The sequence below is a fragment of the Teleopsis dalmanni genome, chromosome 1 (assembly GCF_002237135.1).
Source record: "Teleopsis dalmanni isolate 2A chromosome 1, ASM223713v2, whole genome shotgun sequence".
NCBI classification, from domain to species: Eukaryota; Metazoa; Arthropoda; class Insecta; order Diptera; family Diopsidae; genus Teleopsis; species Teleopsis dalmanni.
In genome coordinates this window covers 49,861,985-49,877,350 of record NC_051846.1, presented here as the reverse complement: position 1 = coordinate 49,877,350, position 15,366 = coordinate 49,861,985, and positions in this window count along the sequence as shown.

Here is a 15,366-nt window from a genome sequence, read left to right as displayed (position 1 = left end):
CCTGTAATGAAACCTGTTATCATCCTTAAATTACATTTTGAGAATTTAAGAATGTTTTTGTAGGAGTACGGTGTTATCAGTGCTTTGCTTTGTCTGAGTCCTGGAAAGTTTACCCAGTACTCTAGCCGCATATGATTTTCCATTTCCTTGATAATCTGTTTTGTATTGGCCCAGTTTATTCCACAAAAGGGTTGAGGGCCTATAAAAGCAGTTTTTGATGCAGTTCTGGCAAGCTCATCAGCTTTTTCATTTCCCAAAACTCCTCTGTGGCCCGGAACCCAGTAAAGGTTTATCTTATTCCGAGCTGCAAGTGATTGCAGAAGATCGTAACACTCAAGGACCTGTTTTGATTTGAAAGTCCAAGAAGAAAGAGCTTTAGGAGCAGCCTGGCTGTCAGAGTAAATAACAATTTTCGAGCCAGAAGGTTTTTTGATTAAATTGGATCTTACGCATAAGTTGATTGCGTGGATTTCAGCTTGGAAGACACTCGGCCATGTGCCCATTGCTTCCGAAATGTGTGTTGGGTCCAAATACACCAGCGCCAGTGCCTTCATCCATCTTTGATCCGTCTGTGTACCAAACCAAACTTTTTGGGTCAACCTGTTGAACGTGATGGTAGGTGTACCTCAAATTTTTTGCCAAAACGATGGAGTTCTGTTGTATAGTCTCCATCGCATTGAGGAATTTTATGTGCTCCAAATATTTTTAATATTGTTGTATGACCATAGTCAAGACAACTCTTGTTCATGTGGAGTTTTAGTCGAAGCGCACTAAGCGCAGCCGTAGATTGAATGTGTATGTGCAGAGGTGTCAATCCAGGTATAGCCTCAAGTGCTGCAGTTGGACTTGTCCTCATAGCACCAGTCATTAAGAGACACGCTAATCTCTGGAGCTTCATGCAAACAGCAATAGATCCAGCCTGTGTGACCTTTTGCCACCAAACCAGGCAACCATATGTCATGATAGGACGTACTGCTGCCTGATATATCCAAAATATAATCTTTGGGTTTAGGCCCCAAGTTTTACCTATACAGGACCGTATTGTCCATAAAGCCGTTAATGCTTTGTTGTATACTTTATTTAAGTGTGAACTCCAAGTGAGTTTACCATCTAGGACAACACCTAGGTACTTTGTTTCACTGGAAAGAGAAATATTAGTGTTTCCTAAACGTACGGGACCTATGTCTAGTTTACGTTTGAGTGTGAAAGGCACAACAACAGTTTTCTCCGGATTTATGGAGAGACCCTCACTTTCGCACCATGCTAAAATGCGTCGAAGGTGCCCTACCAAGATCTCTGATAGACTGCTACCATGCTTTCCAGATACTATTATAACTAGATCGTCTGCATACCCAATGGCGTCACAACCAATATTCTCCAACAAGATTAAAAGTTCATCAACAACCACTGACCAGAGCAAAGGAGACAGTACTCCACCCTGTGGGCAACCTTTTGCGGCCTCAACAGCTACAGACGTTCTACCTAAGGTTGATGTAATTTTTCTGCTTTGAAGTATCGCCTCAATCCAGGAAATAACATTAAAATCAACATTTCTGTTAGTTAAGGCATTCGAGATCGAGCCATAACTCGTATTGTCGAAAGCTCCTTCAATATCCAGAAATGCACAAAGCGCAATTTCTTTGTTTTTGTGGGCCTTTTCAATTCTACTGACCAAGTTATGTAAGGCCAATTCGGTAGATTTCCCTTTGGAATAAGCGAATTGAGTTTTGTGAAGAGGTTGACTTTTAGACAGTTCTGTACGAATATAGATATCTTTGAGTCTCCATAGTTTTCAGGAGGAAGGATGAGAGACTAATCGGTCTGTACGATTTAGCGTCATCACTTGGTCTATTACCATTTTTTGGTATAAATACCACTTTCACTTCTCTCCAAGCTTCAGGTATATGTTTCCAGCATAGGCTAGCCCTAAAAATCACCTTTAAAGGATTGATAAGAACGTCTATGCCGTTTTGTATAAGTGCCGGGAAGATACCATCACTTCCTGGTGACTTGAAAGGACTGAAAGAATTAACTGCCCATCTGATTTTATCAATGTCAAAAATGATACCAGATAGCGACATTAAACGATTGTCTGGTTGTTCATAACTTAACGTGCGCCTATCTATGGATGCATCACATAAGATCGATCCTGGAAAGTGCACATGTAGTAAATGTTGTAAAGTTTCCCTGCCATTTGCTGTGTAGAGACCATCATTCTTTTTCAATAGACCAATGTCATTTGAAAGAGACTTTCTCAACACTTTATGAAGGCGAGCCATTTGCGGAGTGTTGTCAACACTGTCACAGAAAGTTTTCCATGATTTCCGTTTAGATTTTCTAATCTCATTGTTGTAGGCAGTCAAGGATGTTTTATAGTCTACCCACACCCTTGATCGCTTTGCTAAATTAAAAAGCTTCCTAACCTCCCTGCGCATTTCTTCGAGCCTTTTGTTCCACCATGGCACATCCCGTCTGGATGTACGTGGTTCAACCTTACATGCATCTTCATGCGCCTGAGAGATAACAGAGTTTATTTGATCTGCAGCTAATTCAAGTTCATCAATATGACTGATTGAATTCAGTAATTGGTCCTCCTTACTAGCTAAGGATAGTCTAAAGATTTCCTAGTTGATACACTTACGTGCAGCTGGCAAATTTTTATGTAAAAAGTGACCCGGCAGTTCAAAGAGAATATGTTGGTGGTCAGATAAAGAAACCTCCTTTGAGACCCTCCAATTAACAACATAATTGGAGATAAATTGACTAGAAAGAGTAAGGTCAAGAACCTCTCTTCTAATGGCATTAATAAAAGTGGGTTCAGAACCATTGTTCAATATGCTGACGTTATTACTACTAAAGTATTCTAAAAGCATTTGCCCTCTTCTATTTATGTTAGTGCTACCCCATAAGGTATGGTGCGCGTTTGCGTCGCAACCAATTATAAATTGTAAATTGTTGGATTTGCAATAACTTACCAAGTTTGTGACTGCTTCAGGTGGTGCTTCATCTGCATCGCCTGGGAAGTAGGCTGCACTCCGTCAGGATCTCAAAAATGGCCGACACCAATTCCCTCTGGGTGAAATCTGGAATTGGAATACAGTTAACATTTTTGTTTACTAGTATAGCAGTTCTAGGCGACTCTATGTCACGTTTATATATCAACTTACTTGATTGATGTTGAAGGCCTTTTATATGCCCACCGACTGTCCATGGCTCCTGGATAAGCGCTATGGCCAGTCCTTTTGTGGCGAAGGTCCTGCACAAGGTAGCCGATGCTCCTTTCGCGTGGTGCAGGTTCGCCTGTAACACCCCTATGGTGCTCATTTTTGTTGAGTTTTATTGAGAGAGCGTTCGACTTCCTTTTGAAGTCGAGCTCTCCGTGGCCCTTTTTCCTTCTGGCGCTCTTTTGGAGTTGTTGATGCTCCACCCACAGGTGGCCGCATCCAAAGCCTTTTTTGAATGGCGGCTCTACTAGTAGTTGGGGCCTCATTTGGATTCACAATAGACGTAAGTGTTGATTGTGGAACCACGTGCTCCACTTTCTGTTTCTCCGTCCTTGTGATCTGGAGTTTATTTGGAACCTTTTGTTCCACAGGCCGTTGTTCTGGCTGCCCCTCCTTTGTCATACTGTTAGTTTTAAGCAGTAGCTTGACATGGCTGAAGCGATATGCAATTCTACCTCCACTCTGGACCAGTGAGTTCCAGGATGCATCGTCGACAGCAAAGACGATGTGGAGCAGTGAACCTTCTGCGGTCCGCTGTAATACCTTCCAGGTGCTTGCTTTAATCCTGTTCTGGGCCTCAATTGTGGCAAGAACCTTGGTATTTTCAAAATCGCAACTGTGTGGGAAGTATCCTCGCACCAGATGTGTTTTTGGAAACTCCGACTCTTCAACCACTTTGGCGCCCAGTTTAGCCTTTGTTGCAATAGCTGTCGCATTTTTACGGACCCATTCAGCCGTTTGGTTATTTGTGCACACCATCATGAGCCATCCCGTACGAGGGAAACAACCTTCAAATTCTGGTTTAACCTCGTCAGACGCCAACTCTATGGCAGTCTCAATTATAGCCTCCTGTAGCTGTGCAGTCTGTTCCCTGTTTAGGGGGCACTTAGCCAAATCAAAAGGAACAAATCCTAATTTGATCCCCTTGGCCTGACTGGCTACTTGGCTGAAAGAGGGTTTACTCGATCCCTGAATCGAGGCGTTTTGTTTTGGTTTCTTACCAGCTGGCATGACCATGTCGTCAGATAAAGCCCTTTTAGCTGGCGCACGAGTTGGAAGTTTAGAAACCATGTCTAGGGCCACATCCCTAGAGTGTCCCTGACTCATGTAAGCCTTTAACCTCCTCTTCTGCATTGAGTTCAGTTTCACAAAACCCTTCTGGTCATGTAAACTGATCCCTTTCATACAAACATTGACAACAGTAGCACCTGACTGTTGAGAACAGAGACTGACTCCGTCAATGTCAATAGAGGCAGCATTAGACCCTTCAGTTTCTGTGCTGCTAGCATCAGTATACTGTGGAAAAACAACATTTTCCACAGCGTGTATATTTTTGCAGATGTGCCCAACAGCACCATCTGCAAAAGGTTCACTGACCTGTGACACAACAGTCGACTGGTCGTTGTTAATTCCCTGCCCGACAGCAGTAGTGTTTGATGCGATAAGGGTAGCATCATCCCCTTTAGTTTGTTCATTAGACGTATCCATATGATATCCCACGAGTATTAGGGAAGTATAAAGTCGCCATCGGCAGAGCCCATTTACCGACAGAAGGCAAATTGAAAGCGGAGGTCGCCTGGTATCCGCAGTTCGCTATTAAGGTCATCACTAGCCCCGTGACCAAGTTCCTACAGGCATAGCTGTTCCACCGTAGATTGGGGGGTTGTAGCAACAGTAGCAAAAGGGTTAAATGGAATATCGAAATAATGGAATAAACCTTCTTAGATAAATACGACTACGATTGTACTGATCGTCGAATATATGAATATACGTAACCAATCAGGCTGTTTGTCTGATAAAGTATTAAGTATAATGTTAAGTATGATGTATTATTTATCGTTGTACTTCACGATAACTGAAATTCTTTGGCAATGTCAATAGTAAGTGAAGTCTTATCTGGCACTTAAACGAGTATTTAGAAGATGTTGAATATGCACATATGACACTATGTTACTTAAGCAAGCATCTAGAAGATCTTGAATATACAGATGACACTATGTTACTCTCACACATATACCAAAAGAATCAACACTTAAGAAGCTACAAACTGATCTGCTTAAAGTTGGCCTATAAAACAATATGAAGAAAATAAAAGGGAGTATGATTGAATCGCTTAAATTCTAAGACCTGTGTTGATAATGCAGTTATATAATGATATTTTTTATATAGCTTTAATTAGGGATCCGCAAAATAAAAGACAATGTGAAAGACATCAAACAACGTAGAGGAAGACATTCCGTACTGCAATTTGGGACTGCGACTAATAGCACGCAATAGACTGCACTGGAAATCTTTTATAAAATTATTAGTCTATTCAAAAGGAATATGGAAATAATAATAATAATAATGATGGTATGAAGATTGCCTGCTAGCATTCATTTTATATATCTCTTTCCAAAACGTTCGGGCACCATTAGTAGTAAATTTCAACTGACTAAGTCTTGCATACGATCTAGCATGATATAATCAGAGCATAGAGAATGCGTTAATTGCATTGAATTAACGTGAATTAATTTCATGAATTGTGGTGAAATTGACTATTCTGAGCTGCGATATTGAGGATTTTGTAATTCGTATTTGTCTCACAGCAATTATTCAAATTGTTAGAAAAGATCTTATGAATAAAATTTCAATAAATCACACTTAAGCTTTTTTTAAGGATATTCGATTTAAAGCAACTTAAAGTCATATTCACCTTGGTAGCTAAACCATTAGCTTGTTAGTATTTTATTATATATGCCAGAGCAATGCACTTAACTGTTATTTAAATTATGGTAGAATAGCTTATTTATTTTACGAGTACTCATAAAATTCAAACAACGCCGCTATGGCTTTATAGTCAAGCCAGAGGCAGTTTATAGAATGAAGTATGAACGAGTTCATAAAAATGCAATGAAAGTGCAAAATATGACGACTTCTAGTAAACAATATTATAAATCCGCTATAGCACAAAATTACTTTCACGCACAAACAACATGTAATAAAAATTTGAATACATTTTATCGTCCTCCGTGCACTTTGTAGTGGAGCGAGCGAGTTTTCGTGAATTAACACCTAAAAGTCGGCAACAAATTAAACGAGATTTTTCCTTAAAATGCAATTTATAGCTGGAATACGAGCCAGGGAATGCGAGCAAGCAAAAGGTTTCATTCAAGCAAAATTGCTAATTTTGATGAAAGCAATAAAATGTTAAATATTTCATTTAATCATTTAAATCAAAAAATTAGTTTAATTTGTCAAAGTGATTCTTAAAGCATAAAGCGATATAGAAACATATTTAGCAAATGTGTTCTGAATCACAATTGCGTTTGTGACAGGTTTTTACGCTGGAGTCTGGAAGAAAAGCATTAGAATGCAGTGCATGTAAAATCCCTCAATATTTCCAACTGAAATCAGCCAACGAAAGTTGCCATTAACGTATTTCGTAGCAAAACGCAGATATGACAACAATTCGCTCGTTATTGGAAGTTTTTAGCTCTTGCAACAAATGCTTTTATGTTGTTAGTGTCGATGATGCTGTTGCTGATGCAGCTGCTATAGGAAGCAATCATAACTATTTCTGCGTATTGAATCTAAAATAATCATTGCAAAAAAAAAAAAATATATATATAAAATATGAAAACAGACATTTCGTTGCAGATGCATTCTGTACGCAAAGGCATTGTAACCGAGTCTCAGGGGGAGGAAAACATATTTGCAATCTAAGCATATTGCACATGCTTTGTGAATATGTAAGAATTTGTATTTTTCCTTCTTATTTAACTTATTTCCTTTCCTCTGTATGCTGAGAGTAGTGCCAGCATTAGATCCTTTTTGCTGATTCCACCACATTGCATTACGACCTGTCACGTTAGCGTCTCGTTTTGCTACAATGCATTAGAAAATTGTTAGTTTGCATATCAAATAATTTGATTATCAACTTGCAACGAAATGCAAATTTGCTACTTGGTCCCATTTCGGTAGCTTGGGTGTCTTCAAAACTAAACTACAGACGAATCTGCTCTCTTGCCGTTTATAATCTAGCATTGCTCGAAGACAAGGAAAAAATTCAATTGTATTGCAGCATTGTGTGCTCAGCATTGCGACGCAGTGTGTGACGTGATTTATAGTGTCTTATTTTAATAAATAATTTTCCAACTGGGCACGAAAACCTAGAGAAGAAATCTGTTGAAAATATCTATTAATTCAAGAGACAAACACAGTTTTAACAATACGTGCATCGTCGTAGTTTACAATGAAAACAAGAAAAATTAATCTACAGACTATCGTTGTTGGGTGCAAGATATTTCTTAATATGAAACAAAGAATGCTCATGAAGCAATTTTTCTATTTGGCACAAAAACTTAAATAAATAATAAATTTCAGACTAAAAAATCATTACTTTAAACTATTGAAATATTAATAAAAATCAAATTAAAAACTTATTCCTTAGGCCTTGACCTAGAAACACCCAACCTAATAAAAATTGCGACAATACTAAAGTTGTTGATGTTGTATTGTATTCCCATTCTCTTCAAGAAAACCATGTAAAAACTTCTTGTCAGGCCCGCAGTTAAAAATTTACTTTGAGTAGGGCTTGGAAATATTTTCCAATCAAAAAAAACCTTCGAGAGTATTAAAAAAGAATTATTTTCAATCTATTAGTTCATGACGGTTGGAATTGTTGAAGTGGCTTTGATTTCGTACTTTCTTCAAGAAGTATTATATACATACGTCTTGTCAGGACCGTAGTCAGAAATTTACTTTGAGAGCAGCTTTCAGATAATTTCCGGAATTAAGAAAATAATCCTTTAAGAAGGATTATTAAAAATTCATGCTTTAGTAAGATAAATATGATTTTTAATATATGTAATGCTTTAATAATAACCCTATATACATACATGCTTGTAGTTCTTCGATTTGTTTTGTGAAGGGCGTTTGCCTTTCAAGTTCCATTCATTCTTTTGTTGGCAGTGTACTTTCATTCTTTATATTATATATATGCAACGTACTAGTATGTTTTATACATATATAAAGTGTATATTGTGTGAAATATATTTAAGTATAGGTACTTTTCATGTTTTGATACCTCCATTAAGCTTCATTCAAACCTCATTGCCACTACGACGAATAACTCATTTATTAGAGAAACAAATGTCATTAAAAAGTTTCTAATAAATTTCACAGCTTTATGTCGAAAACAGAGTTTAATCTTTCGAAAAATGATTGTAGTAGTATGATCAAGAACTATTTAAAGTCTGCTTTCTCGATCACTGCTTTCTCGATTGATGGATCGTCGTCTATGTAGATTGTTGATAAGTTCGAATATCTTGGAATTGTATATTATCTCAAACATAATTTATCGAATACCATTCAGAATATCACATGAAGGTGTAGTTTACTCAACATTGTGTTCCGTTGATAAATCTTTTTTGAAAAGAAAGACTTACACTTTGACACAAGCGTCTTTTTTAATAGGCTTTACCACTATCATATGCAGGCAGTCATATGTCGACTCGTGAACATAGTTTAACTCTTAATTATTTTTAATGAAAGTGACGGGTCCTATGACGAAAAGATACTATTTAAAAGTTAGAAGGGTTCGAATAGAAATGAAAAGATAACAATAAAAATTTTAGTTAATTAACCATTTCATCAGGAATTAACTGCAGTTAGATGAAAAAAAAGTGAACTCTTTGAAGGACTCTGCGTTCTGTGAAAAGTTGCAACTTCCAATGTACTAATTGTGTTTTCAGCTTAACCTTACCTTCGTTTTTCATATCCTTCTTGTATTTTCGACTCATTGTAAGCAAAAATAATTAATTAACTTCTCCCCACATATGGCATTACCGTACATATTTCTTGTATTTTTGAAGTAACTAATACTTGAAGTTTTGGTTGTTAAGTAAAATGTTTTTTCTTCGTATTCTACAATAGTTTCAAATGATCAATCTGGCCATTACTCATTTCCAGAAATTCGAAGAAATTTATTAACTTTTCTTGCTCATTTTGAAATCTCAAGCTTTTGTGGTGCATGAAATATGCAAGAAAATTCTTTAAAATTGATAAATGATTTCCCAGATTTTACTTGAAGTGATGCAGAAATAAAGAATTTTCTTCTTCAGACAATTCAAGAATTTGGTTTATTTGAAAACGAAGCATCAAATTACTTTTACCTCAAATAATTTCAAAAACACCTGAAGGAGTCATTTTTTTTAATGAAAAATGCAACTTGCACTTTACGCACAAATGCATTCACACACACTAATACCTGCAAGAAGGTAGAATAACTAGTAGAATAAGAGGGTAAGGGGGAAATAGGCAGGGTAAGTTGATGCAAGCAAACAAGCATCAATTTGTAAGCTTACCAAAAAATTCATCAAAAGGATAGCTGGCAACAGCTGGTGTAGAGTATGAAAATGCAATAGCTATTGAACAATGGAAGACGAGGCTGCAGGATTGGAACGTAACAAAAAACAGGAATGAACCTGGCAACCTCAGAATTCAATATTACGGAAATGCATATCACATTGCGGAAGGAACCTTCATGCGCTACTGCTGACGTTTACAATGAGCCTGAGTGCGAGATGAAAGGACTTCACAGAATGGCAAAAAGCCAGAAATAGTCTTTGGGTAGCCAACAAACATTAAATTAAATCAGTTGTGGCGCAAAGTATGCAAATTGAAGGTGAGCTGAAGCGCAATGTGTGAAAGTGCTTTCTCTCCACACGTTGTGCAGTTGTGTAGTTGTGAACGTGATATGTTGATTGCGGCTTATTCCCCAACTACATTTGTGGAAAAAATACGAAACTTTAAAGCTGTGATAAAATCACTTTTTGCAACAGAACTAAACGCTCGTTCCAGTAACCCCATGGAATGACATATTAACACAATTTTAAGCACTTGCTCCTTTTTGCTTAGGTTTTTGCTGTACTTTGTTAGCACTTGTGTGCAAAAACAGTAGCTGGTGCCCTAGTATCTTTCATTTGTTATCACTGAAGAGCATTCATTGGCTTCATTTGCAGGTTTGGCACTACGAGCTTTCAGCTCCAAACACATGTAGGTATGCTATTTACAATCCCTGTGTATAATGGTCAAGTGTGATAGTTGAAACAATATCTATATTAAGTCACTTAAAGTGACATTTTTAAGAGGTGCTACGCTTTAAACGTTACCACGTATACCAGCACATCACTTACAGTTGTCGAGTTATGACCCAAAAACGTTTGGAAGCGAGGATAAGTGAGAAGATGTTTATTTAACACTTTCAGTTTAGAGACGAACACAGTTTTGTAAACAGATTCACGTCGGAGCAAAGTCATTGTCTGAGTGGATAAATAACTTTATTTTCTATTTTTATTTACGAAATAACCCGAAAGGGTTTCTCTTGGATTTAAGGATAAATACAGGAAATGTATTTATGACATAGATGTGCGTATATAATAGTGCACTTTTATGTCAGGATATGTGTAAAGGATAGTGTATTTAATGGTTGCTTGAATTAAAAATTTTGTGTTAAGCAATTCTTCGTTATAGAGGCATAACTTTTAAGTTCACTTAGTATACCTATGACCTTTAAAGTAAAAGTGTTAAATGAAATGCCAAAGGAAGGCGTTATTCTGTCGTTCTGCAATGATGGCTTAGTAAGATTATGAATTAAAACAAAGCATGGAGTAGGTTTTAATAGGGAAAGGTAAACATGTTCTTTTATGATAAAGAAGTATAATCATATATGTTTCAAAAACTTTAATCAATTTCCATACTTTGATGATTATCAGAAAAATGTGAGATGTTTTCATTAATATGAAAGGAAGCAAAAGTTATGAGAGTTCGTCTCATATCAACGAAGTATTAACCTATTTATTGAACATTAGTTATAAAGTAAAGACAACCAATTTTAACCACCATCCATTAGATAGATTGACGTTGCAGTGGTGATAAGAAAAACTCTTACACCAATGACGTATATGAAACTCGGTTCGGCGCAATTGAAATCAAAACTGCAATCTGGCGCAAACATATAACTTATTAACATAGTTGTGATTGAAGACAATATCTAACAAAGAACTCTACCGACTATCGCTATCGAGTTTAACTGTTGATGTTAAATAAAGCAGAGAAAGATAAAGCAGAGAAAATATGAATATATCAACCACTAAACAACACAAACTAAGGCAGTGGACTTGGAGGAAAACTATTTATATGGAGTTAAAAAAACGGAATGAGACAATTGGAAAGGAACTAAAATTGATGAAAACAACGACGCTGCTAACAGTAGAGAACTTGGAGAAGAACTGTATAGCAAAAACAAGTAAATAAAGTAAGATAATTGAAATCTAAGAAAACTTTGAACATAAACTAGCAAATAGTTTCACAAACTGAGATGATTGAATTGAAATGGAAGAAAAAAAGTCGTAATAATCTCTCAAACGATGAGGCGAATTTTATATGACTTAGAGGAAACAAAGTCTAGCAAACGAAGTAAGACAACTGTCACTAGAACAGAACTGTTAGGCAAATGGTTTAACGAGCTGAAATAAATGGCTAGAAATAGAAATGGTTTAAAACAACTTGTAATATATCTAAATTCCCGATAGAAAGAACATAACTCTCATAAACAATATATTGAAATATCAAGCGTTGTATATACTTCAAACCCTTAGGGAATAAGGCACCTAGTTAGAGATTGTGGGATGTTGAGACAGCGCACAATCCGTGAAGGATTAGCCGAACTAGACCACGAAAGTACTTGGGTCCTTTTTCGTCCTTCGATTCTCGGATGTCGTTATTGAGTTAAAACTGGAGTGGCATAACTACATCGCTTGTTGATGCAAGCAGTTCATTTAGCTTGAGTCATCACTAACCCAATGGTGTCGCAAAACAGTCTTCCTCCTACTTGCCAGTACTGGACATTGGCACAATATATGCACCGCTGTCTCCTTTTCTTCTAGACATAGTATACAAGTGTCTATCTCAGCAAGAGTTATATTGTTGAGGTGATACTTAAAGTTTCCATATCCAGTAATCAATGAGGTCAGCCAGCTCAGGCTGCTTCGTGGTTATCTAAACACTTTTAAAACGTTTAGTTATGCATATATAACCAGAGATGATTTGACTCTATTAAAATTGAGTTTAACATTCAAACTAAAATATATTTAAAAACTTATAGTGCTTAAGGTACGTACTGTAGGGTATATTTAAGAACTTTCTTAAAATAACAAAATAATAAAATTGAAGGAACCGAGAGAATCGAGTAATAAAACAAGTCATGCATCAAGGGACTAAAATTATTTAAATTACTGAATTAATTTTATTGATTTTAGAAATTTAAAAAAACGAAAGGAACATCTTCTCATATAAAATATAAATATTTTTCACACTAATGAAAACACATGACATTGCATAATATGGTTTAGTCAACAGATTTAAAAATAAAATCAGAAAATCTTTGCCATTGGCTTTGTATATATTGTTTGCTTCTGGAAGACGGAGCGGTCTCGTAAATATTTTTCTTTTAAATTGATAACAACAAACAAGCGGAGGACATAAAACAAATATCGGAAGGCGAAATCAGGAGCAAAGCAGAACAATCAAACCTTAGCACAAATATCTTTGATTGATGATGTTCCGCAGTGGTCACGATTATCCAGCATGAAACATAAATCGCTTCGATTTCAACACCCACAGACAAAGTAAATTGGCTGCGGTTGGATTCATCTCACAATGGTCAGCAATTTGCACTGAAAGTATTACAAAATTCCGATGAAGTGTAACAACCAAAATAACTTGTAAAATGCTTTAGTCTAACAAATGGAAAAAATTTATTTAAGTGCAATTTAGTAACAAAACAGAAAAAAGGCGACAAGTTATCCTTCCTTCCTTCCTTTATTCTGGTAGCTTTTCGTAGGTAGCACATATTCGAATATCTTCGACTTTTATTGGGAGCATACTTTCCTTAGGGTAAATATCAGAGTAAGAGTATTTGGTAAGTTTTTTTTCCAAGACACTTTTATTGCATGTTTCCTGCATTGAATCGAAGTTCTCCTTAGGGTTTGCACTTCGTAATATATTTAAATAAATTGCATTCATGCATTATTCACTGTGGCGTATGAGCAATTTTTCACTTGCATAATGTACTTTTAAGATAAGAAAAATAAACAGGAAACACAAATATTTCATATGAATATACTTATACTTATATATAATTTACATTATATTATTATATGTAATTTATACACATCGTATGCATATCGAATTTTGTCCAGAGTGTAAAATTGGAATTTTTAAATAACTCAAAATAATGCATGAAATTTTTTTTTGTTTACTAAAAATATCCCTTTAAGTAAATATCTTTTGGGAAGACATGAAGACACCTGTACTCAAGTTGGTGAATTTATTTACTGTGTTCCCAGTTGGTGTCACCACTCCTTTGACAAGAGCATATGCTTGATAGAGAGTCTATCCCTTTTAAGCCATCAACTGCTGTATGTTGAATCTCTTTCTAGAACTCAAGCTACCAAAGTTTCGCATAAATAAATTGTAACCAGATCTATGAAATCTTTTAGAATATTACTCAAGTGTTTAATATAAAATAATCTATCGATTTTACTTGGACGTCCTCACGTGATAAAAGACATAAACAGCGATCTCAATTCTGAAACGCAAAGAATCTTATATCAAATCAATTTCCACGATATAATCTTAAGAATGGTTTGCAACAATAAATTGCAATTCTCTGATGTGAGATCGACTGAGTCTACAGATTCTACAGTAATATGATATGTAATATGATATTTAATATGCGGTTAGCCAGATTTACAGGATTATTGAGAATTTACTTCAAAGGTTCAAGTTAGCTCCCAATTAAAATTGAATAATCCTTTTGAAGTCACTAGTACATACCAATTTAAACCCCGTAACGATATTAATGTTATAGAGGACATGAGCATAACCAACATGTGGGAAAGTATAAGTAGTGGAAGCAATGGAAATGTTAAGGATAAACATACTCACATAAGATCAGACGTTCATATCACTCATATAATTAAACAGAAACTATCTTACAACACTAGCAAAAAACAAAAAAAAAAAGAAATAAAATGAGCTTTATTTCATACTGAAATAATCACTAAAGTTCTGCTCAATATCTATCTATCTATCTATCATCTACCTATTGTTTGTAAATTATACGAAAATGCAGATATATATTATTTTCCTATATAATCGCTTTTCATTATGATCTGTAATTACTGTAAGTAGACTGCCTTAACAATACTTATGTCCACACCATAACAATGGCAGCTCTCTTTAATGTGAACTATAACCCGGTGCACTCTTTCATGTGTGGTCACACTCATCATGAAATATAACCCGATTCACTCTTTTATATGTGATCATTCTTTCACTATATGGTCACCTTCATTATGATATATAATCGGATGCACTCTTTCACTATGTAATTACCTTTATTACGAATATAACCCGGTACACTCTCTTATATGTGGTCACACTCATTATAAAATATAACCCGATACACTTTTTTATATTTGGTCAGCATCCCATATGCCACCTCTTAATTTTTTTGTGTTGGTGGGTCTACTGGCATATCCCATTTCATAACCTATTTAAAGGGAATTAAAAAATCTGAGTTTACGAGTAATTAATTCGCCTCAAAGCATATCGTTAAAAGCAAACCTTACGGGCTTTTAAAAATTAAATATCGTATGCTTTTGATAGTCAATTTAAGCTATAACGCCTTAAAGTATGCTTTTTATATTTTTTAGTTAAAATAACAATGCAAAAATATAATTTTTTTTATTTCCAATAACAAAGCTAATTATTCTCACAAAAAAAAAACAGAAATTGTTCTACAAATTAATTTCAAGCTGGAATAGTTGAAATTTTACAACAGAAATCTGCAATTGCCTGGGGAAATGCAATAGAGCTGCATTGTAAGAGACACCATATTTGGTGCATAAACTCAAAAATGAGTCCTAACCAATGAGCAATTGGAAATGAAACCGAGATTCACTATAAATACGAAGCTCATAATGATGCCCGTAAGCAACGGACCGAGCTCTTCTCCTATTTTCCTCTTATTGCTACTCGCACCATGAGAAGCAACAATTTAATAACAAAGGATTTCATTAAAAACGAGCTACTC